General features: G+C 37.1%; 1 long non-coding RNA gene across 1 annotated transcript; it reads left to right on the plus strand.

The window, feature by feature from the left end:
- The first annotated feature begins 5,095 nt into the window (after positions 1 to 5,095).
- Positions 5,096 to 19,064, plus strand: LOC130455783 (uncharacterized). The gene is made up of 4 exons (XR_008913892.1): positions 5,096 to 5,194; positions 6,705 to 7,206; positions 14,975 to 15,116; positions 17,343 to 19,064. It is a non-coding gene; the product is annotated as an uncharacterized LOC130455783 (long non-coding RNA).
- Positions 19,065 to 27,757: the final 8,693 nt, after the last annotated feature.

Consider the following 27,757-nt stretch of genomic DNA (forward strand, 5'->3'; position numbering starts at 1 on the left):
GGCTCCTGATCCAGCACTCTATTTTTGATGCCACCTAGCTACCTCAAATGATAATCCCAGTAATAATTCCTATTTACATAATATTTAAGGTTTACAAAGCCCTTTATTCCTGACAAGCCTGTGTAATAAAGATGTAAACTGACTAAAATGTATTACTTGTTGAACTAGAGAGGATGAACTGAGGAGAAACTGTTTCTTCACAATGGTTGTGTCTCTATTCTCTGACTGGCTTTTACTAGAGAGGCTGCTGCAGGGGTCTGAAACTGCTGAGGGAACTTAAGGCTGCTTATTGGTAATGGAGGACAGAGAAATGCTGCTGAGGGATGCTCACACACACACAGGGATACTGGTACACAGGGGACATTGCTTATAAGAGACTGCCCTGGGATTTATTCTGGGATCTGCCTATTGATTCCTAATGATGACTGATCTATTTCCTAACCTCCTTCCTCCCTCACTCCTCCCTGTTCCAACTGCCACCCTTCTCCTCCCAATTTTCCCTCCCCCCCTGAGTGAATTATAAAATACTCTAAGTTTCTTTCTCAGGTAAGGGGTTGATTGGGATAACAGAATGGGAAACTGAGGTAAGGGGATGAGGAAGGCCCTAGTCTAACTGAGGTAAAATGTAGAAAATAGTCCAGTCACAAACTGTGACTATTAGACAGGGAGATGAAGGATAATGACTTTTCAAGATCTTCTTTCTTCTTCTTCAGTTAAGTTTATCCTTCTTGTCAATTTCAACTGTCCAAAGTCAGAGAACTTCAAGTAACCAAATTAGCTCCACCAGAGTCCAAAAGCCAAGTCAGCTTCACAAAAGTCTCTCAGCCAACTTCAAATTTCCAGAGAGCAAATGTGTATCCCCCAGTCAGAGACCCAGAGACCAAAAAAGCCCCCTGGTCAACTTCAACTCCTCAGAGCCAGAGAGACAGAGACTAAGTTCAAAAGCCAAGTTTTTTCTTCTTAGTGTGGCCAGCCAAAAGCCTCCAGGGAAAAGTATGACTTCCATTCCCAGATACAGAGACACAAAACCCCCTCTCAGCTCCAACTGCTCAGAGCCTGAGAGAGTCAGAGAGTAAGTTCAAAAGCCAAGTTTCTCCTCTCCCACAGTGTGGCCAGCAAACCCCCAACTCAGCTCCAACTGCCTCAGCCACTTTCTGGCTGTGTAATCCTGGGGAAGTCCCTTTCCCCCATGCCCATCTGTTTTACAGTTTTTACTAGGACAGAGGATAAGGATTTTGGAAAAAGAAGAATCCTTTAAATATATAAACATAGTAGTTTACAAAGAAAACCAGTAATATTTAACGCCAGTAACAATTATTTTTAAGTTCACAAACCCCTAGCTTAAAGGAGCCAGTTCATCCATTAGGTGGCACAGTTATGTAATGCTGCAAAAGGGTCTCGGTTAGTCAATTTCATCAGCACCCTTGGTTCTAAAGGAATCACTCATTCCTAGAAGTATGATAGTTTTCAATCACCAGAAAAATTATTTAAGTTCTCTGAGCAGTCATCATGGGTGTCAGTATGAGCAAAAAATACAGGCTTTGTGACAATCATCTTTAATAGCTTCTGAGTACTACTACACTCTTTGGGCCATTTTTTAGACTGCTATACTCTTTGGTTGTACTTTGATCACCACCTCTTGTTTGCTGGAGCATCTCCAAGATGCTTATCTTTATACTCTTCAATGATGCATCCAGTTAGAGGGCTCAGCAGTGAGTTGGGGCCAAATGTGGGAGGACAAAAAAAATTGTTGCTTGCCTTCCTTCTTGGGGAAAAGAACCTCAAGTATTTTTATAAGATTTTGGCAGAATATAGATCTTTTTTTTTCATCAGCACAACACATATGCTCTAGTTGAAGAGGTTCAAAAAGATTTTCCTTTTGGGTTTTCCAATTCCCTTAATTTTTACTTTTAATGTCTTTCCTTTTTGTGAATTCTTAACTCTCCATACCAAATCCATCAAGTCTTTCTTCTCTGGGCTTTTTTTTAAATTACCATGGTATTTTCTGCTTTGAAGGAATTGTCAACAGTACTCAATGAGTATTTGAGTTAGTAATTTAACTTATAAAGTTCCTACTATATGCAAGATGTTCTACACTCTGGAGATATCAACATCCATATGATATGAGCCCTACTCTTAAGTATTTTAGGATCCAGTGGGTATGAATAACTCTATAGAAATAACTGTTAGAGAGGGGAAAATGAGAGAAGGGTCAAGAAAAGAATAGAGAAAGTGCTATGAGGAATTTGAGATGGAAGAGATCATTTTCATCTGTAGAAGGGGAAGGAGGAGGAGATTCTAAATAAATATTTGAAATTTTTCATTCAAGTCATTTGGAGAAGAGGTCACAATGGATAGCTGCTCATGGCCAGGATCTAAGATAAATTATTCTAAAAACTAAAGATATAATACTTTAGTCTTAGCCCCTAAATTGGTCCTAGTATTCTCAGGCTATTCCCATAGGAACATCCCACTTTTCCTTCAGATTACCAGACTTTACCAAAAAAAAAATGATGCTTCCAGGGTGGTTTGTCAAGTTCCCCAAAACCTCAAAGCACTTCTTTGTTCATCAGCCACATGTAGCCAGTTCCTGAGTGGGTGATCAGCAGCTATACAAGAGCTCCTGAGAGACAAAGGTGATGAACTGCAAATCAGAAGACCCAAGTGTGAGTGTTGGTGTTCAGTCATTTTTCAAGTCAAGTCTGACTTTTCATGGACCTCATTTGTGGTTTTCTTAACAAGGGTACTAGAGTGGTTTGCAATTTCCTTCCAACTCACTTTACAGATGAGGAAACTGAAGCAAAAAGAGGTAAGTGACTTGCCCAGGGTCATATAACTAATAAGTGTTGGAGATCAGGTTTGAACTTGGGAAGATTCTGCCTGACTCCAAGCCCAGTGTTCTATTCATTGTGCCACCTAAATGCCCTTGACTATTGGTGCTGATAATTAATAGCCATATGATCAAGGGTAAGTCATAGGATCATAACTCCAGAGATGAAAGTTCTCTCAAGTTCAATCCCCTTCATTTTCTATATGAGCAAACCAAAGTCTTGGGAGGATAAATCATTTATCCACCATAACAAAGGGATCATCAGAAGTAAAACTTGAACCTAGCTCCTCAGACTTCAAAGCTTTCCACTTCATTCTATCTCCGTAAACCAGTTCAAGAGTCCCAGCCACAGATTTCATAATGGAGCTAGCAATACTTTCACCAACAAACTTCTTCCATGTTGTTGTGAGTTCTCTGTAAATGCCAGCTCCTGTTTAAAAGAATTGATTGCTTTTGAAATGTATAAGCCCTTTTAGAACAATTATCAACATCCCTTTGAAGATAACCTTTCTTTCCCAAATCTCATTCATTTCCTTTAATCATACTTTGCCCTTGGATATATTCCCAAAGGCGACCTACTCCTAATATGCTTGTAGAACATGTGCTCATATAGTGAATTTTAGTAGCTTGGATCAAATTTAAACCAGAAACGCTTCTCTCTTTTCTATTTGTCTTTTTCAAGTAATGCTCAGTATTTAAAGGGAGTTGCTAGAAACTCATAAATCCATTAATGTCCTCCATGGTGATAGAAGGTAGGCTCAAAATGTGTACACAAAAATATCATTTTCAATAGAAATCAAGAACTTTGTCCTTTATATTTTCCATTATTCTGGGATGGCATTATGCTTTTTGAGATTTCCTAAGCAAGAGGAAGCTAGTGTATCCAATACTAATTCAACTTCTATTCTACTTAAGTCACTAATAAAAATGCACTTTAAAACTTAAAACTAAATCTTGATATGATTAGCTAAATATTCTGAATACCTCAGTTTACTTCTTGAAAGGCATTCTCATAAATGTATTGATTCTCTTATAAATAATTCCTAAGGGACTTAAACAGAATGGACTTCCTCCACTAGTGTTCAATTTGCTATTAGGAAGCATTTTTGTGATCAGTGTAAGACAAGTCAACAAAGGGGAGGTCATTTGAAGTCTGTGAGCTTCAGTTTCCCCATCTGTAATATAAGGGAATGAATTAAATGAGTTGAAGTTAAGATCCATTCCAAGTCAATGAGTCTACTCATGTGATTATAGGGTATATAGGATATTCCTTCTAAAATTGTTCTAGGGAAACTATTCTTCATTTGAGTTTCTTTTTCCACTCCTCCTGTAGATAAAATTCCCATTCTCTCCAAAAGAAGTTAATCTGATTGAACACTATGCAACTATGAAGGATTACTTCAGGACATACATCTTTGTGCTATCAGGTTAATACTCATGTTCCTCATCAAGATCCAGAAATTAAGATAACTCTAAAGAACAATGAGCCATCAAAGAAAGGGCCATACAGACCCATTAGAATTTTTTTTAATTTTATTTAAGAAAAAATTTCCATGGTTACATGATTTGTGTTTTTCTGAGGCCAGATTTTTTAACTCAGGAAGATTATTTTTCTAACTCCAGTACTGATGCTCTATCCATTGTACCACCTAGATGCTCTGGAGTCAGGAAGACCCAAATTCCAAATTCACTTAATAGTTGTATTACTCTTGGCAAGTCACTTAAACTCTGTTTGCCTCATTTTTTACAACTGTAAAATGGGGATAATAACAGCACCTACATTGCAGGGATTGTGAGGATCAAGTGAGATAATGTCTATTAATAGAGTTTAGCACAGTGACTGATACATAGTAGGTGCTATATAAATATTCCTTCCCTTATAAGCAATTTAAGGTTTTGAAATTTCACAATTGTTGCATTTCATACCAGAGAAATAGATTCAGCAAAATATTTTCTATGTTAACAGCCCAGTTCAAGGAAGGGAAGATTCATTATATAGTTGGCATTGGGATTTGCAAACTAAACAAAAAATGCAAAAATCCTCACTCAGTGGGGAATCTAAATAACTAGGTTCAAAGTACTCTTTGAGACCACATCTACTCAGGATTAATACTCATGAGTCCCCACTGGTATGCTTCCTTTTTCAGTCTTTACAATGAGCCCTATATATGGTTCACTAGTCTTTCACTGTGCAGCCCTGCTCAAACATCTTTCTTTGCAGGTAAAGAACACAGCTCAACAACTGCAAACAACGTACATGTCATATGTAGTTCCCAAGAACAAATAAATTGTAGCTTGGAGGAAAAAATTCATAAATGGCAATCAACCAAGAAACTTTTGTAGACCAAGCTACAGGACATTCAGGTATCACGAATGTACATGGCATTTATCATGTATAAAGTCTAGACCATACCTCTCTATCTATGGAATGGCTCCAGTCTTCTGCCTTCATGACTAAACTCAAATCAAGCTGTCTCCACCAGATATTTCTCTACCTCCCCTTCTCTAGAATAGGCCTTTTCTCACCAACAAGCAGTGTAGAGAAAAGAGGAAACACAGGTAAAATTTTCCATTAGGGAAGCAAGGAGTAGCTGGGGCAAGGGGAACTGCATAGGCTCCTTTCTCTTCTGGTAGGATAAACAAAGTGTGGGTGCTAGAAGTCTGTCTTCTTAGGTTATGTATTTGTGATGTTTGAAGGGGATTTTAGAATGGGCAAAATGTTCCTTTCCTGAATAGGCAGTTGCAAAAAACTGATTTTAAAAACACTGAATTAGTATCACTAAAAAAGTACAATGCAGACCAGATCATAGAATGACATTTCATCCAACCCATGCCCAAAACAAGTCCCCATTACTACATACACAGCAAGTGGTCATCCAGTTTTTTCTTGAAGACCTCCTTGCCAGGGCAGTCCATTCTGCTTTTAGACAGCTGTAGTTGCTAGAAAGTATTTGACTCCAAGGTTATATTTGCTTTATTGCTTCCTCTTACATTCAGATGTTATTCCCTCTAGGGTTAAACAAAACAAGTCTATTCCCTTTTCCACAAAACAGTATTTCAAATATTTGAAAATGATTATTGTCCAACCTGACCCCAAGCCTTCTCTTTCCTGGAGAAACAACCCTAGTTTCTTCATCTAATCCTCATATGGAAGTGATTCAAGACCCTGCCTCATAAGATCCCTCCTCTAAATGCTCTCTGGCCTATCAGTGTCTTTCTTATACATGGTAGCCAGAACTGAATATTCCAAATGTACTCTGACCAGAATAGCAGGACTACTGTATCTCCCTGTTCCTAGAAGTCACTTTTCCCTTAATGTAACCCAAGATGTCATTGACTATTTCAGCAGTTATGTAGTGTTAACTCGGATTAATCTTCTGCGATTTTTCTATCTTAATCATTCCACTAACACCTCCAGATCTTTTTTCCAGATAAATTTCTGTCTAACCATAACCCCTTATCATTTTGACGTGGGAAACTCAAGGTTTTAAATAAATATTCATTTTCCTACTTTGTAATATTCTCCTTCAACCACCAGAGAAACCATGGAAGGTTGGATATAACAAATATAGCTTGAAAACAACTCTATTCCAATAACTATCACTTAAAATTGAGTCTATATGATAAAGGTATTTAAGATTAAATTAACTCATTATGCTCTTTTATACTTATATTTCCCTGCAGGCTTTCTAATGACTTTGATTTGGAATCTGAGCTATTCCAACCCTTTAGGTAAAAAGTTCTAAGCTAACACAGAAATTACAAATGTAAAAAATATCATGACAATAGACTAGAAGTCACGTATGAGGAAAACATTGAAAATTAGATTATTTGGTGAGAGTCAAATGAGAAAAATTGTCATTTCTTTACTTAGGTAGTATTGCAAGCATTTTACCCTCTACCATCTTGTCCTGAAAACATGGCCTCCAAGAATGAGCCCTCCTCCTCCAAAAGGCTTGGGGATGGAAGAGATTTGTTGCCAGTCATGAACACTGCTACTGAATGTCAAAAACGGCAGGCTCTTACTTTTCCTTCTATAGTTGAAGGGAGTCATGACTCTCAGGTTGAAGCAATGCCTAGCATGTTGAAGTTACTATCCCCAGAAGCTCTTTTGCAGAAAATTCCTTTGAAGAGCACTAATGCTCTCCTTCAAGAGAAGCCAGAAGAAAGTCTTCTTCCTTTATCAAATGTTCAGAGGGAATCATCAGATGATGACACCCCAAACCCTCTAAAGGAAATGGGGGGTCCATCAGCAGCATCTGTTGAAAGAGACATGCCATTCAACACCAAGGAGATGCATTCAGAAGAGAGAGAGGAAGAACTACAACAGCTCATAATGAAACTGAAGGATTCCTTGTCTGTCCAAGTACAAACAGGTAAAACTCCCCTGGAGAACAGTAAGAGTTTATGGTCTTGAGTGATCAATGGCTGATTTTAAAAAGCCCGTTAGAAGTCATCCTAATAAGAAGCTATGTTATAGGTAAAGGGTAAAGATCTATGACTCTTGAGCTCAGGTAATCTTTCTTAGCTGGGATTCTCTGTGTAACCCAAAATAAGTTATATAATTATGGGGTTTTCCCAAGGCTTTGTCTTGGTCCTCCTCTCCTTTTCTCTTTTTAATCGTTGATCATCAGGTGATCTTTTCACCTCCCATTGGTTCAACTAACATCTCTAGGCAGATGTTACCCAGACTCATCAGACTCTAGTTTCTCTCCTGACCTATTGTCTTGCATTACCAATCCCACAGCCATCTCAAATTCAGCATATCTAGAAAATAATTCTTTATCTTTTCCCTAAATCTCCCCCTCTTGTAAACTTTCCTATTATTACTGAGGATCACCCAGATAACCTCTCTGCCACTTTGACTCCTTTCACTTGTTCACCCTACATATTCATCCGATTATCATGTCTTGTCATGTTTCTCCATAGCAGCTCTCACATACAACCCCTAATTTCTAATCACATATCCATCACCCTAGTCTAAGCCCTCATCACATATTTCCTAGACTATTACAATAGCTTTCCAATTGGATTCTCTGCCTCAACTCCTTCTCCAATCCAATCCATCCTTTACTCAGCTGACTTTAGCTTTCCTAAAGCATAGTTTTTAAGCATGTCAGTCCCTGTTCAATAAGTTTCAGTGACTCCCTGTTACCTCCAGGATCAAATATAAAGCCTTTTATTTGGCATTTAAAGTTCTACACAAAATAGATCCTTTCAATCTTCTTAAATTATGCTCCCTTCCATTCACCATACAATTCAACCATACTATCCTATTTCTGGTTCCTTGGACATGACATTGATTATCCCATTTCTGTGCCTGTTCCCTGGATATTCTCCATGCCTGGAATATTTTCTGTTTGTTTCTCTCCTTATCTTTCCTTCTCTCCTAGGAAAGTGTCATACCCTATAAGGTCACCATCCATTGCTCTAGATTAATAGTATATTCTGATTTATGCAATATTGTGATTTTTATGATATCTCTCACATTAAGGCTATTAACTCCTTAAGGGGACTGTTTGTTTTTTCTTTGTATTGGAGCTTTAGAATAGTGCTTAGAACAAAGTAAGTGTTTAATAAATGTTTTATTGATAAGTGAAATACATAAGAATAATTATAGCTATACACAATGTAATATAAAATGAATTTTAAAAATATTCATAGTAAAATATATTGTTGTTTGGGAGAGAGGACACTAATAAGAGGAGTAGGGAATAGGAAATACTTCACCCAGGGGATACTGTTTGAGCTGTGCCTTGAAGAGAGGGAGGCACTGAGGCAGAGGTAAAGAAGAAAGGCATTCTGGGCATGTGAGATGTCTAACACAAAGGCATGAAGACAAGAGATGAAATGCCATGGGTGAGGAATAGAAAGACGGTTAGTTTGGGTAGAATGCAAAATCTACAAGGTGGAATAACATCCAGTGAGGCAGAAAAGATAGGTTGAGACTAGATTGTGAAGGTGTTTAAAAGGTAAGCAAAAAAATTTTCTTTTATCATAGAGGCAATAATGAGTCCCTAGAGTTGATTCACTAAAAGGAATAATGGAGTCATATTTGTATTTAATGAAAATTATTTTGGCAACAGTGTATAGAATAGACTGGAGTGGTGGCAGATAGCAGAGAGATGATCAGGATACTGTGTAATAATCTAGATGAAGGTGATCAAGTCTGAACTAAGGTGGTAGCTATGAGTGGAGAAAAGAAGTCATATTGTAGAGGATAACACTGAAGATATAAACCTAGAAATTGGCAAGATTGTGGTACTTTTGACAGAAATATGGAAGTCTGGAAGAAGGGGGGGGTTGGTGGGGGCAAGGAGAGGAGACAGTAATGAGTTCAGTTTTTAAGTTTTCTCTGGGAATCTCATTTTCAATGCTCAGTAGGTGATTGGTGATATAGGGCTGAAATATCCACAGGAGCTAGATATAGAGATCATAGAGATATACATATTTGAGAGTCATTGGCATGAATATAACTAACCATTAGGAGCTGATACAGTTACCAAAAGTCTAGAAGGAAATTACTTTTGGGCTTTAATTGGACTGACAATTAAGAAGCTTGATATAGATGATGAAGCAGCAAAGGAGACAGAACAAGTCGAAAAAGAAGAGTGCAATGTCAAAAAAAGGAGAATATGCAGGAAAAAGAGTGATTAACAATGTCAAATTCAGCCAACATATTAGGAAGCATGAGGATTTAGGAAAAACCATTAGATTTAGCAATGAAGAGATCAGTGGTAACTTTGGAGAGAGAGATTTCAGTTATGAGATTGAAAAGGACTGAGGAATGGGCAATAAGATGTGGAGGCAGTGAATATAGCTTTTTCAAGGAGTTTAGCTAAGAATATAGAAGAGATATAGGACCATATCTTGAGGGAGTCAAGATCTCGTGAAGATTTATTTTTTTTAGGATGGGGAGGTGGGCATTTTGATACAATAGGGAAAGAAAATAGAGAGTAAGAAAGGGAGAAGGGAAGGAGAGAGGGGGGAAATACTACTGAGGTTGTCATCTACTGAAGAAAGGAGGCATCAATGGGATCAAATGCACATGTAAAAGGTTTGCTTTCTTTATAAATTTGTTGAAGGAGGAATTAATACTTCCAAATCATAAATGCTTTGAAGATGAAAGACATAAAGTATCATCATCAGCATTAAGTATGACTCAGGACTACTTTCTGAGAAATTACTTTGACCATTCTTCTTTGTCATTATTTCTTTCCTTTTGAAGTACAGTGGTCTAAGCTGTAGAATTAGCTGAAGAATACTTGTGTATCTTACCCTCTTATGGTTATCTTTTCTGTCTCCAGGAAGTAAATAGTCTCTTATCTTAGAGAGATTGATTATCTAGAATAGTGGGGGTGGGGGGGTTGTCAGTCCTTATGTTGTTTTTATCTAAGGAGCTCTTTTCAAAACTGTTACTACTTGATGAAATGTATCATGTATGAGTAATAATAGCAATCGTTAAACACTTGTAGATTTCAAGCCAATTATGAGTAAAGGTTCTAAAGAACATTCCTGTAATTTCAAAGGGAGTTTAGATCAGATCTCTACTTGATAGTAAACAAGGGCACAAGGACACCCAATTATTTGTTTGGGGTCTCTTGGACAAAGTCAAGATTAGAATTCGATATTCCTGATCCTGTTGCTACCTTAATTTGAGCTCACTCTGTTTCACCTTAAATATCTTGAGAGTACTGATGAATTTTTAAGATGAAGTTAAAATTCAATTGATATTTTTATAAGAAAAACTTCTCATAAAACTAGGCTTTATTAAACAAAAAAATCTTTCATATTCTTTGAAGTTTTGATCTTGGGTATTTAGGGAGAAGAATGTCCCCTCAAAATGGTCTGAGGAACTATCAGTTTCAGAAATATTTAAAGTTCAGCCTTCACTAGGGTAGAATACCATTCTGAGCTGTTTATCCTGACTTGTTTTAAATTATTGGGAGTATCCAAGTCTGTTCTACAACATTTGGTGAATGTCATAATACTTTCATAGGCTATAATATCTAAATGATACCCAAAAGATCAGCACAATTTAAGTTTTGAGTTCCTTAAAAAAAAAAAAACCAAGCTTGTTTTGAAATCATTTTTGCCAAGAGAATTTTTCTGCAATCATTGTACCATTAAAACAGGGAAAGGAAAAATGTATTTCTGTGCATAAAAGTTGCTGTTAGCATCAGTCAGCCTTACTCAATTTAATGGCTTGTAAAAAAAAAAAATACTTGGCCTTGCTTGTACTTACTATTAACTACAGTGGTGCTTTCTAGAGGAAATACATTGTCTATAAGCATCAAAAAATATTATATTGGCACCATGAGTCATATTTTCATTTTTTAGTGGTGTGCTATTAAAAGCTCTGTAGAACTTTGTAAAAATTTGTTGTACTAAATTTGGTTCTGTCTACCACTTATTTCTTTTATGGTAACAATTTGTTTGAAGTTTTGAATACACGTAATCTGTTGATTTTCCTGGCTCATGTTATTGCAATCCAAAAATCCTCCCAATTTGAACTGAGACTCATCATGCCATTTGTCTTCTTAGTCAATTTTTTGGATGATACACCATTCAGCAAATCCTACTTGGTTGCTTCGTGGCATGAACCATAGAAATCTATCTGGTAGCATGAAAACACTTCAGATGTATACTTTTTTTTTTTTGCAAAGTTGCTAAGAACAAAATTAGAATCCTGGATCATATAATGGCATGTATAAATATAGGAATGGGGAGGAAGATCCAGAAATGAAAGAAGCTCAATACTACACTAAGCTTTTGGATAATTGAATATTGTTCCCATCTCTGCTACTGATTCAGTGTGTGATATCAGGCAAATTATTGATCCCTTGGCTACCTCAGTTTTTTTTCATTTGAGAGATATCGGAAGGATTATTAGCATCCTACTGACATACTGTCTGTTAAATAGTAGGATTTACCTTTAGAGAGATAGCTTAATCACCTAGAATTATATTCCCCCTAGATCTTGAATAGTCTTACCACACAGATTTAGCAAAGCATTACAGTCTATATTGGCAGTTAAGATGGACTTTATATCACTTAGAGTCTTAATAGGGCAAAAATAGCATACCTGGTAGGCAACCCAGTGGTTGCTGGTATTAACTGATTAGTTCATTCAGCTCAGGGATGATTGGTTTTCTAAGCTTTTCATTTTGAATACATCCTCCTCTACCCAGCAAGCTATCCCTTACAACAAAAAACAAACATGCGAGGACAAAAGAAGTTCAGCAAAATTAACTCCACACTCCAGTAAAGTCTGACACCCATAGTTCCCTAACTCTGCAAAGGAAAGTGGGAGGTGATATTTTCTTATCTTTTCTATGGGGCCTTGACTGTGATTTACAGCATGCTGCAAACCTTAAAGTGCTATATAAATGTAACTATAATTATTACATAGTATTCAGTTTCCTTTTTTAAGTATAACTGATTTTCAAGACAGAGAACTCAAAATAGTTATTAAAAGAGGCTCCTCTTACCACTCTTAATATGAGATGATTAAATTCAGTAACAGAAAATAGTCTGGACCTAAAATGAAAGACTTGAGGGAGGTTTTAAAATGTTGCTAAATTTTGGAAGGGAGAGGAAAAGCAGTCTCGTTCTTCGGTTTTCTTCAACTTTCGATTTTGAGTGAAAGAGCCCCGAGGAGAAGTACTTTCTTGAACTCTTGTGTTCCTCCTTAAAGCTCATGCAGGAAAGAAGGGGAAGCGTTAAGGACAGTGAGCAAGACTAGGAGAAAGAAAGATCATTTCCTTTTTCCCTCCTTTCCCTTCAACCTGTTGTCCTCAGCTATATGCTCAGAAAACCAAACTTGCATTTTCTAAAACAAATTTTAGGAAAGCAAACAGACCATCTGATTTAGTCAATAAAGGCCAACCTCACAGAAAGTCCATTTTATTGCATTCTATGACAATCAAACCAAATGATGCCTGGGTTCTTTTGCAATATGTATCCTACACTTCAGAAGTAATCCTCAGGGGCAGAAGATAAGAAAGAAGTAGGATGGAGATTCTCAAAGGAAAAAGATAAAGGAGAGTAAATGTTGGTAGGAGGTAGAAGAAGGGGGAAATGAGGAAAAGGGGAGGAAGAGAGAAGTACGCAGATGTGCACAATGTGGGATTAAAATGATACTAGAAAGCCTCACTTGAAAAGTTAAGCAAATGCCAAAGGAATCCTTGGTAGAAAATACGGAAAAAATGGCTGGGTCAAAAGAGCTGCCTTATTTTCCTTTGTCCTGATGCCCAATATTTCATAACCACAAAACTATCCGAATAATAGGCTTTGCAGGGCTTTCCGAACATGACCGCTTATCTAGCTTACTGCCTAGAACAGTGAATCTCCAATTCCAACTCACCTCACACTCCTCAGACCTCAACTTCTAGGAGTCTTGCCTCCTCTCCTCCTCCCAGAAAGACTTGCAGTGAGTTTAAATGAATCATTTCTTGGTTGGTTCCATTTCTTGCTGACGGGCTGTGGCACAGGTGATTCCAATTAATTCCTCCTTAGACCTCTACCTGTGGAGTAAGATCTCGTGCCCTGATTGTATTTCAGAGGGGTGGGGGTGGGGATATTGCATCAAAATGGGCTTTTGCCTGACCCTTTCCTATTGTATGCATACTAACAGTGGGCTGAAAAGCCAGAATATAAATTTGCCTTTAAATATTGTTCTTATCAAAATCCTTTATTATTTAGAAATATTTTAAACATCCCTAAAGCAGGTGCCCAATGGATGAAGTCAAAGAGATTTCAGCATGCCCCTTCTGAAACTTACTTTTTAAAAAGGCAGCACCAATTCAGATACCCAGATTGCAAAGTGTATAAAGTCCAGGTCTTCCAACTCACTTTTTCTCTGCTCTGTTCTTCTGCCCCACTGTATATGGATCATGGTTGCTTTCTTCCCCAATAAGTTAAATCCTTATTGGATCTTGGTGCTATAGCCAATTCCCAGAAAGAGTACAGCATTCTTTCTTCCAGCATTATAATTAGGAAACAATTATACAGCTGGGCCCCTGTATCTGCTGATTCAGTAACCTTTGGTTAGTCATGGGGAAAAATGGGGGAAAATTGGAAAACTTTGACATTTCCAGACAACAACAAAAATGGTTCATAATTTCAATCTGCCCTCTGTAAATTTGAAAAAAATAATATCAATACTCTAAGTATTAGATTTATTAATAATAAAACTTGAAGCAAAGGAAAATAAAAGGCTAGAGAAACAGAGAGAGTTCACCAGCCTCACCCATGAAAAAGAGAACGAGGGAGGTGCTACCCATAGCTTAAAAACCATAAAGTAAAGGGCACATGTAATCAGAAAGGGGAAAGAATTCTTGAGATGAGGGAAGAATTCTGGGAGATGAAGTCCAAAGGATACGAAATTTCCACTTATACACCTCCAACCAACTATTAGCTAGAGCATGGTGGAGTCTTCCAGACCAATATATGATTCAACTCCTTTTGTCCCCACATTCATACTCCCATGTGAAATTTACCTCCAATCTTCCTCTAGTGTTCTCACTGATTGCATTTGAGCATTATCACAATGCCTTTATTTAAGAAAGCCCTTATTTACTATAATCATGCCCCCAAAATAAGATTATTGGTGCTGGTTTCGCTGTTAGGATACCCATAGCTGCTGATTCAGTAGCCTAAGGTTAACAAGCAAGTGTTCACTTTTACCCAAGGTTTCAGCCATCCATGGAAGATCTTGAAATGTTTTCCCACAGGGGACTGACTATAATTAGGAAATTGAAAAGAGGATACTTCTTTTTTTCTTTCTTTCCTTACTTTCCTTCCTTCCCTTTCTTTCTTTTTTCTACTACAACTCAAAACTCCAGAATTAATGCTATCAATAAGTCAGCCTTCCCAGAGGCATGAGTTTCCACCACACAGGAATTTAGTTAACTGAAGAATAAAAAAGAAAAAGATATTAATAATAAAAGAAGTTAACTATCATACTTGATACCTGTTAGTTATTAAAATGTTATAAGATGAAAATTATAATTAGGAAACTGAAAAGAAAATGCTTCTAATTCTTTGCTCTGATGAACTATATGTGTAGTTTCATAAAGATGGGTCTGAGGATTTTCTGAATACAAATCTTTAAAAAAGCCATAAAATGGTTCTTGATTTCAGATCAACCATCTTCAGCAAAGCTGGATCTGTATTTCCAAGCAGCTGAAGTGAGCAAGGCCTTTTCTAACCTCATTGACCAATTGACCTTAAGAACCTGGAAATGAGAGGATTCTGGGACCATTTTAATTTCTTCAAGACACAGGTAACTGGCCACCTTGGTGAATTATAGAATCTATGTAAAGCACTTACAAGGGCTTAAGGAATCAAGCACTCTCTGAAAATTCAGTGTGATAGCTAAGAATTCAGATTTTCATAGAATGTAAACCCTTCAGGGGAAAGGACTATTTAACTTATGTCTTTGTATCCCCAGTATCTACTATCATATTTGGCCCATATTAGTTGCTTAATAAATGCTTGTGGATTTATGACTTGATTGATTGAGGAGAAAGTTGTTCCTTTTTCTTATCTCAGTGAAGGTTCCTAAAAAAATGGAAGCAAATTGGGAATGTTTTATTTCTATGTTCTGCTGCTTATATCTCTTAAGCCATTGTTAGATAATAACTTTTAAAAATACAGTTCATTCATTAGTCCAACAAATAATTATGAAGTGCCTACTATGTGCAAGGAGCTGTGCTAGATATGGGAGGCAGGATATGTTTACAAAAATGAATCAAATTTATTCTCTGCCCTAAAGAAACTTATAATCTAATTGGCTAACTAATATTACCTCTTTTAATAATCACTGAAGTTACTGATATAATGCCTTAATTGCCTTTCTGGATCCATTCTACTAAAGATTAAGACTGGTTATTAGTAGAAGAAAATCAAAAGCTTTAGCTGGTAGATCTGCATATGGTTCTGGGCAAGTATAGCAGCTATTTGTAAGCCAAATATTATTTCCATTAGCAATAGCAACCAGGTTGGCAAAAGAGACTGAAGATAGAGAATGTGTGGAGGTGCCTTCACTATTACATGATGGAGAAATACTGGCACCTCTCATGGGCTTGCATGGCATGCTGCTACAGACAGTTGTCATCATATAAACAATCTATGACTCTACTAGGAGCTATGGAGTCTACGAAAATATTCCAATCATCACAATTTCCCTCCCAAAGTTACCCTGTGACCCAGCAATACTAGTTTTGGGTTTGTTTCCTAAGATGATTAGGGGGAAAGGAAAAGGACCTTTATGTTCTAAAAGAAGTATGATAATTATTTTTGTGGTGGCACAGAAATGGAAATTATGGGGGTTCCAACCAGTTGGGGAATGGCTGAACAATTGTGACATATGATTGTGATGGAATACTGTGCTTAAGAAATAATGAGCAGGTTAATTAAAAAATTGGAAAGATCTACATGAAAATCTGAAGAGTGGACCAAGAGAACATTATACGCAGCAGAAGAAGATTAGATTGTGTATGTTCACCACCAGAGAAAGAACTGATAAAGAGAAATAAATAATACATAGTTTGATATATACATATCTTTTTATCAAGAAAGTATGGGGAGGGGGCAGCTAGGTGGCTCAGTGGATAGAGCACCAGGCCTGGAAATGGGAGTTTCTAGTTTCAAAAGTGACCTTATACACCCCATAGTTATGTGTGACCCTGGGCAAGTCAGTTAACTTCAATTCTCTACCACTTAGTGCTCCTCTGCCTTAGAAGCAACACAGTATTGATTCTATGCTAGGAGGTAAAAGTTGATAGGTTTTTTTTTTTTTAAGTAAATGAGGTGTAAGAATAGTGTTAGAATCCAACTCAGCAGAAACAGACACCTTTAGATAGTTCCACTTCAGCCATGTTACTTCTTCACAAATGTGCCCATAGAAGTTATACTTTATTTGAGCTATTTACATGAATTATCAAACCATACAACTCTTAACTGGAAAAAAAAAAAAGTTCTCCTGAGACTCTCCTGAGGTTTCCCAGGTTCTTTAATTTAGAGACATGGTCCCAAAGGAGAGACCTACCCTAATTCCATGTAATTGATGATCTTCCAGAAATCTGCCATGATTCTGAGAGGCAGTGTAGTATTCTGGGAGCAGCAAAAGACTTGGGGCATGGAAATCTGATGCTAAGTCTTGCTCCTCGAATTTCTGGCTTCCTTCCTTTGAGATTCAGTTCAACTGCTACTACCTTTCTGCAAGAGGTCTTTTCCAGCCCTGCCGGCTGTTAGACTTTTACCCCGAGTCTCAGATTACCTCCTCTCTATTCTGCATGGATCTCATTTGTACCTAGTTACTGTACTAGTACTGTACCTAGTTACTAGTTGCATGTTGTTATCCCCATTAAAATATAAGCTGAGGGCAAAACAGTTTTCTCCTTTTACCCCCAAAGTTTAACACAGTAATTGATATGTAGTGTTTAAAAATGCTCGGTAATTATTGATTCTGATCTTTAACAAGTCTTTTGCCTTTTCTAAATTGCAGTTTCTTCACCTATAAAATGGAGGTAATCATCCAAGACTCAAAGGACTCAACAAAAAAAAGGCTATCTGCCATCATAGAAAGAACTGACAGAGTCTGAATGCAGATCAGAACATGCCATTCTTCACTTTATTCCTTCATGAATTTCTCTTTAGTATAAGTGATGTGTGTCTTCTTTCACAACATGACAAAAGAATGGAACTATGTATTTCATGATATTGCATGTACAATCTATATTGCATCCACCATATGGAGGGGGAGGGATGAAGAAGGGAGAGAAGAGGAAGGGAAGCAGAGAATAGAGATTATAAAATGTGAGAAAGTGATTATTAAAGTTCTATCTACATGGAATCTGGAAAATTAAAATAAAAGATAAAGAATATGAGAAAGGACTATGAAAAGAAAAAACAAAATAAAATGGAGTTAATTATATTTGTACCATATTTCTCATTAGGATGTTCTGAGAACCAATTGTAAATCACTGCATAAACCTTAGAGTGCATTATAGGTATAGGTTATTAGTAGTAGTAGTAGTAGTAATTTTGTGTCCCTTGCTAGGTTAAGACTTTCTAGATTAGGGGGCAGCTAGGTGGCTCAGTGGAATGAGAGCCAGACCTAGAGATGGGAGGTCCTAGGTTCAAATCTGGCCTTAAACACTTCCCAGCTATGTGACCCTGGGCAAGTCACTTAACCCCCATTGCTTAGCCCTTACCACTCTTCTGTCTTGGACTGAGACAGAAGGTAAGGGTTTAGGGGGAAAAAAAGACTTTCTAGATCAAAGATCTAAAAGAATCAAAGGGAATTTCAGGTTCCAGTGTGAGCCACCCAGACTCAGTGACACCTACCATAAGTTTGTGCTTTGTATGTGCTTTTAATAAACTAATTTTTCTTTTAGTGCTGATGCTTGAAAAAGCTCTCACTATGTACTAAACATTGTAAGGTGGTAGAGATACAGTAAGATAATTCTTGCTTTCAAGAGGCTTACGTTCCAATAGACAAAACATATAGCAGAGAGGACAAGAATAAGTGGAACCTTAGAAGAATAGATTGATGTATCCATTCTTTGAACAGATGACAAAGTTATTTTCATTGTGATTCTAGAGCTGGAAAACAGAGACATGACAAAATGATGACTTAATTTTTTTTATTTCTAAAATTTAAAAGTTCCTTTCCTTTAAAAAAGTAAAAGCCCAGTTAAATAGGTCATGTAATTATTATTATCTCCATTTCACAGGTGAATAAACCAAGGCATAGACAGTATTATAAGAGAAGTTTTCAGTCTTGACTTTATACCACCATTTCCTTAAGATAGAAAAGTCATATAACTAACTGAAGTCTGCAGAATTTAGCTGAGGCTTCGACTATTAGTGTAGGTGATTAACACGTTAGTGATAACAGAATTTCTGACTTGGCTTTCTTACCTCTATTTACTTAAGATGAGCAAGTGAAATAATTAGCAATAGCTCCAATGTTAATGGTTAGTCTGCAGAAAACATCTTTATCCCCAGTGTTTACTGACCAGTTTGTAATTTTACCTCATGTACTTCCTCTCCTGCTATATATTATTTAATATGTAAATCTTTATCTTCTCCTTCTGCCTTATGTACAATTTCATTGTGCCTCTTCTGTCTACCTAAGATCTGTTTGAGATTGCTGAAAACTGATGCTTGGGGCTCACCAGGATTTTGTTTGTCTCAGCTCTAAACATATAATAAATTGGCTTTCCTTCCTGATCTATGTTGATATTGTTGATTGGCAGCAGAATCCGTCAATGAATCCATGGACAATTTAGTGTCAAGAGGTCAGAGAACTTGTCAATGGATTTACAGCTAGAAGACAAGAGTTACTGAGGTTCAGATTCAGATTTTCAGACTCAGGCCAGAGGTCATTCCCCTAAATCCCATCTACCCTCAAGCAGATGAAGGGGTTCTATTGTAAAATGGAGATTTGAACCCTAGACTTCAATCACCAGAAGTCCTTGGTACTTTCCAGAGTTCCCTATAATTTCACCTGAGTCCCCACCTGGGAGAGATCACAATTAGTATTTAAACTGGCGGTAACACCTACCTCAACGTCTTTTGTGCTCACACTCTCTCTGCTCGACCATTTGCAAGATGCAGTAAGTAAGCTTTGAATGGGCTAATCAGCCCTAGGCACGTGGTTTCATTATTTTGTTTTTTTCTATTCCTTGATTTCTAATAATCTTTAATAAACCTCATAAAATATAATATTTCTATTACTAGAGACTAATTTAATTTTTATACTATCAAGTGTCAAAATTTTGTAATCCTCCTTTGGCCAGCCTGTTAATCACCTCTGAACTGATCTAACTGTAGAAACATCTATTTATGTCCACAAATATATCATGATAAACATTATATACAGCTACAGACTTAATATTTGAAGAATAGCTTGTGAAGGTTCATCTTTAGAGAATGAGCTAAAAATGAAAACTTGAAGGATAATCTATACATACATTTTTTTTTTTGCCTGATGATGCTTTCCATGGTGTGAGGAGGGGAAGGACTGGGATACCTGAAAATAAATACTATTTATAAATTTTTTAATTTAAAAAAGACATCATGATATACTTGATCTGGAACTTTGCTAAAAGAGGTCTATTATATCCATAGTACCAATCTAATAAACCTGTCAAAAGAGGAAATTAAGTTAGTGTAATATGACTTTTGTTATAGATGAACTTATTCTTTCTCATAATGATATCACTCCATTTTTCTAAGTGCTCAAAAGTCATCTCTATGATGATTCAGAATAAAAGTTTACCAGGAATCAATGGTTTGCTCCCTAGTGTATAGTTCTTCCTCTTTCTAAAAAATCAGGATCACATTTGCCTGCCTTGAATCTAGTAACATTTCTCCCGTATAACATAATTCATCAAGAAACAACTTACAGTGGTTTATCAATCACATCCTATATGGAATGTAGCATGTGATATTATTCCATTAGGTCAAGTGCCTTGAAATCAAGGGCAACTAAGGACACTTGTACCATCTCCTTACTTATTTGAAGTCTCAATTCCTGTCATTGGTTTTATTCTATCTTTCCTCATTCTGAAAAATCACTATCTTTGATAGAGAAAGCAAACAAAAAATGTTACATTATCTCACCTTCTTATTATGGTCCATTATATGCCCAGGCATAGCAAGAAGGAAATTCCAACCCTTATTATTTTATTTATTTACTTATTCATGTTTGTTTGCTAGATTGTTTATTCATTCATTACTTCATTTACCAATTTATGTGACCACACTGTATCATCCATTTACTTCTCCACCTTTACGATTTGGCTTCTGACCTCATTTACCCCTTTACTGAAGATATTTTCTCCATGATTAACCATATTTTCACTTCTAAATGCGATGGTCTCTTTGCAAGTCTTCTTACTTGAACTCTATGCTGCTTTTGAAGCAATTGACCAACACTTCCTCCTGAATATTCTCTTCATTTTTGACTTGAAACATTTTTCTCACTCTAATCTGTTACTTATGTGACCACTCCTTCTTAGGCTTCTTTGGTGAATGATCATCTTTTTCCTACTTCCTAACCATAAATATCATTTAAGACTCTTTCCTGACCTCTTTTCTCCTCTAGTCTTGTCTGTATATGATTCTCAAATATATGTAATCAATTTCTCTCCTGAAACCAGTCCCCACATTGCCAATGGTCTAAGAACATACCCAAATGGATGTCCCATTGGCATCTAAAATTCAATATGTCCAAAGTGGAGCTTATCATCTTCTCCCATAAATTAGCTCCTCCCTGTTTCTTTTGAGGGTACTAGCATCTTCTAGTCAACTAAGTTTTCAGTCTGTCTCCCGTGACTTTTCCTCTCCCTCATCCCTGATATTCATTACTAACTATTACCTTCAAAATAGCTCTTGTATCCTGTCATTCCCATAACCAGTTCATGAGTTCATTAGTGTGTTTGGCCTTCTAATTATTATTCTTCCTACTTCTAGTCCCTACCTTCTTTTAAATAGTCCATACAAAGTTGCAAAGGTAAGTTTTCTTGAACCACAATACTGTCCCATTCAGAAATTGCCATGGTTTCTTATCATAGATAAAACACAAGCTCCTTGGCATGTCATTTCTAGCCATCTACTTTTATTCCAACCTATTTTTTTCCTGCTATAATTCATACACTTCCTTAAAAACCCCACTTACTTTCCATCTTAGTAACCTAGGCAAATAGGTTTAAGTGACTTAAATAGGGCCTTACAGCCAGGAAGTGTCAAAGGCCAGACTTGAACCCAAGTCCTCACATCTCCAGGTTTGGTGATCTATTCATTGTGCTATCTAGATGCTCCCATGATCTTCCTCTCTATGACCTCTATAATCTAAGAAAATCATATTACTTCCTATAATGCAAACATAGCATGGCAGGTCCTATATCTGTGCATCTGAATAGGTTGTTCCCCTTTGCCTGAATGCACTCCCTCCTCACCTCTGACTCCTTGAGTCTTTAGGTCCTTTCAAGGGTCAGTGATACCTATCACTTGGCTTGCATTACTCTTTACCACCTGAAATTATCATGATTTACTATTGGCATGCTATTGTCACCCCCCCCCCCCACACACACACAGATACAAACAATGTTAGCTCCTCTAGGAGCCTTTAATTTGATTAATATAGGGAACTCTCAGTTAGGAAACTCCTTAGACCCATGTGGAAAATCTACAGCACACATGCCAGAGGCAGTATGCAGAATCCTTTCTGTGGGCACACCTGCAATGCCCACAACACCGAGTTTGCCAGAGTTCATTACTAGAAAGTCAGAGGGAGGCTTGACCAGTCTGCTCCTCTCCCCCTCTCCATGTGCACTTGAGTACATCACCCATCCCTGTCAAACAGCCCAATGGGAGTACTTCTTTGAACTTCTTCCCTTCCCTATCTGGGGTAGGAGGAGGGCAGCACTAGGTTTCGGCACTTGTTCTCTAAAATGTTCACCATCATTTCCTTAGACTAATGCAAAAATACAATTTGTATTTTAAGTAAATCACCTAGGCAAAGATGCCAGATTCGCTGCAGGCAAAACTCCATAAACATAGGCCAACAAAAGATTAAAATGTAATTGGGAAATTTAACATAATAGATAAAAATGCAACACAAAACAAATAATGTAAATTTGTGGTTTTCTAAGTCAATATGCAGTCTGCAAAGATTTTTTTTCTATTTGAGTTTGACACCATTGGCTAAGAACCCTGGGATATTTGACTTGCCCAAGATTACATAGCCAGTAAATGACTTAAACCCTTGCAAATAATAAATGCTTAATAATTAATTAATCCATAATAAATGTTTAACTGGAATTCTTCTTGTCCTCTAAAGTAGTTTTTGTTGTGGTGGTAGTTGTTCAGTTGAGTGCAACTCTTTGTGATCCCATTTGGGGTTTTCTTGGCAAAAGTTCATCATTTGGTGGTTCATCATTTCCTTCTCTAGCTCATTTTTCAGATGAGGAAACTGAGGCAAATAGAGTTTTGCCCAGGGTCACACAATAGGAAATTGCTAAGAATGAATTTGAACTCATGTCTTCCTGATTCCAGACCTAGTACTCTAGCAACTGTGCCATCCAGCTGCCACACATTTACATATATGTGTACATATATATGGACATATACATACATACATACATATCTTTAAAGGTTCCTTTTTGTATTTGTCATTTGTTACAAGTGCCATCTCTTGCTCAGATTTAATTTTATTCATGCTATTCATACAGGACCTTGCCATATTTTTGTGTTGATCCTCATCTTTTGTGCCCTCACCTCCATGTCTACTTGTTCTTTTAAGAGATGAGTTGGTCAATGAGTTCCGCTTTACTAAATGAATATCTTTAGACAGCTCTTCTTTTGCCTCTCTACAATCAACTGTTCCCAATGTCATAAGAATTTTGTTCTTGAGAGCAACTCAACTTTTTATTAAATAACCAGCTTTAATGTTCTATTGTGTCTCAGGCTGTATGGTCTTACAAATCTTTTTTTTTTAACTCTTTGAAACATGTTACTTCTAAAATCTAAAATGAGAATTCTAAACCTGAGGTTTGTGAAGATAAATGATAAATAGATAGATAGATAATTATATTTAAATATAATTTTTTCCTTTATAATCCTAGGTAATTTTAACTTGATGACAGGGAAAGGGCCTGCCAAAGGGGTCTATTACACACAAAAAAGGTTAAGAACCCCTGCTACTAGACAGATCTAATTATATCTGGCCTTCCTCTGCCTTAGCCTTTACAATTCCTAAAACATTTTAGAGTCATCTCTACTTCATTAACCAGCTCTTCCCTTTTGGTCAGACTAGGGTGATAATATTATTACAATTATCCTTGAATCTTCTATTTTCTGAAAGATGAGTTATCAGAAAAGTGAAGAATTGGTCTATTTCAAGAGAAACAGAGGTATCCAAAAGATGTTGAAACTTCTTCCTATTATGCCAAATTTGAGATTTGTGAGGAATCTACTAACCTTGAAGCCTATATTATGCTGACATTTGCCTCCTTCAGGACTTTACTTGGCAGTCATTGCCTTTCATGCATTTTCAACAGCTACTTCTCTACTGACTTCTTATTTATCTAGAAACATATTCAAATTACTCCACTGATGGTTTGGGGAGGGGGAGATGGAGGATTAGGGAGAATAGCCCATTCAGTCCTATCTTTCACCTCCCTTCCAAGACTAAATTTTTTGATTAAGATAGGGTTTTTTTTAACCCTTTCTTTCTGTCTTAGAATCAATACTAAGTATTAGTTTCAAGGCAGAAGAGCAGTAAGGGGTAGGCAATGGAAGTTGTGATTAGTCCAGGTAACATAGCTATTGTTTGTGAGGCCAGATTCAAATCCAGGACCTTCATCTCCAGGCCTGGCTTTCTATATCTTAAGCCACCTAAATGCCTCTGGTTTTTTTGTTTATTTCTTTTTTTTAACTAATTTGTCTGTTTTCTCATGACTTCTTGTAATTTGGCTTCTGTCCCTACTTAAACTGCTATTTCAAATACTACCCAATGGTTTTTATTTGTCTCATTCACTTTGACCTCTCTGCTGCTTTTGATATTGTTGGTTCCCCCCCCCCTTTTTTTTACTTAGAATATTTTTCCCATGGTTACAGGATTCATGATTCCCCCCACTCCCCAACCCTTTCCTCCCCCCCTCCTAGAGCTGACAAGCAGTCCCACTGGATTATCTATGTATCATTATTAAAACCCTGTTTCCATGTTATTCATATTTGCAGTAGAGTGATCTTTTAACACTGAAACCCCAATCATAATCCCCATTGAACTGCATGATTGATCATATGTTGTTCTGCGTTTCTATTCCCTCAGTTCTTCCTCTGGATGTGGATAGTGTTCTTTCTCAGAAGTCCCTCTGGATTGTCCTGGGTCATTGCATTGCTGCTAGTAGAAATGCTTTTGATATTGTTGGGCATTCCCTCTTATTACATTTCCTTTTCTTCCTGGACCTCAAATAAAGTATATTCTCCTGATTCCACTCCCATCTATCTAACAGCTCCCTCTGGCTCTATTTTGATGAATCCTTATCTTCTTCCTGTCCTTTTAATATAGATATTCCCCTAAGGATTTGTCCTTGGCTCTCTTCTTTGCTCTTTCCATACTATCTCTGTTTGCAATCTTATTTATTCTTAATAACTTCAACTACCACCTCCATACAGATGATTCATAGTATAATACCTTTTAGAGTTAGAAGAGAACTTAGATACATTTTATAGATGATGAAACTGAGGCCCAGAGATTCCCAAGTCTTTTTTCTCAAGCCTAAGCTCTCTTCTAAACTCCAGATTCACATTTATGACTATAGAACATCTTCTGGATGCCCATGGACACTTCAATTCAATTTCATGAACATTTTAAAGTGTCTGCTATATATAAGGTATTGTTATAAGCATGGAGATTCACAGAAAAAAATTAGTATAGTCTCTATCCCCAATGAGCCTGCATTGCACTGGGATTATAACATATAAACCTATAATTAAACACAAGATAATTTGAGGGTTCTTAGGAAAGGAAATCAATAAACACTTCACTTAAAGAAAAGTACCTGAAATGAGCCTTAAAGGAAGCAAAGGATTCTAAGAGATGGATATGAAAAGGAAGAGGTTCTTAGACACATAAAACAGGTACTTCTAAGGCAGAAGATGGAGTTGACCTCTTGAGTTTGGAGAATAACAAGTGATCTGATTGGGCCATAATGTAGAAGGTTTAAATGGGGAGCCATGAGAAATAAATCTAGGATGTTAGTCATGGACCCTCACCCTTTGATATTCCCCTATACTAGACAACTTCTAAGGTTTTATTCAGGTCTAAGTATATAGATCATTTGTTAGTTTAAGCTACTTTGATTTTAAAGTAACATCAATATGGGAGTTTATTTTTCAAAGTTCTCTCCTTCCTAAAAAGAGGAAAGCTAGAAACCGCTTTTTTACTTCCTACTGAAATTTTAAGTAGGTTATTATTTACCAAGTATTATAACTACAATAAAGGAGAAAAGTATTAAAAATAATGATTGGGAAAAGCTCGGTAGATAGAAAGCCAATCCTGGAGATGGGAGGTCCTGGGTTCAAATGTGGCCTCAGACACTTCCTAGCTGTTTGACTCTGAACAAGTCACTTAACCCCCATTGCCTAGCTCTTACCACTCTTTTGCCTTAGAACCAATACACAGTATCTATTCTAAGACAGAAGGTAAGGATTTTTAAAATTATTTGATCCAACAACCAAAATGTAAACAGGACTCTAATGAATTAGTTAATAAGCCTTCCCTGCTTTAAACAAGTTCTAGACTCATTCACTTTTCTGTATACATTTTTCCTAGCTCTATGAAATTTGAGTTATAGTAGTGGTGGTAGTAATAGTAGTAATAGGAGGAGGAGGAGTTAAAGTGGTGGTGGTAGTGGTGCTTTTAAATAGCTCTTTAAAGTTTGCAAAATCCTTTACATACATTATCTCATTGGATTCTCACAAAAACTTTATGAAGTTGTAGATGGGATGCTTGTTTCTGCTCGCTAAATTTAATCCATATGCTCTCTATATGTCTTATTTGAGGCACTCTTCTTATAGAACCCTAGTTTGAGATTTGCCATGTTTCTCATTTCAGACCAACCCTTTGTTGATTTTCTAGTCAATTAGAAGCATGTTCATTTATCATGGAATCTCTCAATATTACTAATCCACTAACTTTTTTCCTCTTTCTTTTGAGTGCTAGATGTCTTTAAACAGACCACCCTAGAACTTGATAGAATTTGAGAACTGTAATTCTAATAGGCAAATAAATACTATGCTGATCTGTTTCTCTTGCTATAACCCATGTACAATAATTTTTCCATTCAATGTGCCAGAACTCCCAATCCATCCTTAGTACTTTCCCTATACACACTGCAATACAGTACTTCATGATTTTAAAACCATGCAGTTTAGTAGACAGCTAGGTAGCATGGTAGATAGAGAACCAAACCTGGAGCTGGGAGGACCTGGGTTCAAATCATTTCCTAATGTGTGTCCCTGAGCAAGTCACTTAATCCTGCTTGCCTAGCCCTTTTCATTTTAGAGTTGTTACTATGAAAGAAAGTAGGGGTTGCTTTTTTTTTTTAAGAAAGGCATTCAGTTTAGAGAAGAAACAAAATTCATGAGAATTCTTACTTTAAAGATGAAAGTAACAAGAGGATGCAATAAATCAGATTCTTCCAATCCTCTTCTGCCTTTGGAAGCTGAATTTAATCATTTAGATCAAAGACTGCTCAGTATGTGTAATCCATCATTTGCAGACTCCTATCTAATAGGAGTGAGAGACCATGGGACCAAAACCCCCCTTCACGCCATCCCTATCAAAACTAATAGCCCTGCCCAACCCTGGCACTTGCCCAAACAGAATCCGTCCCAGCAAAATCTGGTAGAACACCAGGATTTCCCTGTAATACCTCCTGCATGACTGATCATCAGCCTGGGAACTTCCCCCCAACTCTAAAGACTGAGATTCCCTATCACCTCAGGAAGGAAATAGACCCAAGTATCTCACCTGAACCAATAGAAACAATCCAGGTTACCTCATCCCTACACCACCTATTCTTCCAATCTTATAAGGAGTTGCATCCTTTTCCATTCAGGTAGAGATTTGGCAGCCACCTTTACTGGTGCCAATCTTCCCCCTCACTGCCCCTTTCCCCTATCATTCTTCCCCCCCACCCAGACAGGACAACTCTCCTGGTGTTGGGCCTCTCTCCTTTACTGCTCCTTCCCTCCCTTCCCTCTTTGCCCCTACTTGCCTCCAACAAAGTTTCACTGTACCACCTCACTCTTGTCTCATTACTCTCTCAGCCAAACCCCTGTCAGTCCTAGCTGACAGAGCAAGCTATAGTCTTTTTTTAACCCTTACCTTCTATCTTAAGA

The sequence above is a fragment of the Monodelphis domestica genome, chromosome 8, assembly GCF_027887165.1.
Source record: "Monodelphis domestica isolate mMonDom1 chromosome 8, mMonDom1.pri, whole genome shotgun sequence".
Taxonomy (NCBI): domain Eukaryota; kingdom Metazoa; phylum Chordata; class Mammalia; order Didelphimorphia; family Didelphidae; genus Monodelphis; species Monodelphis domestica.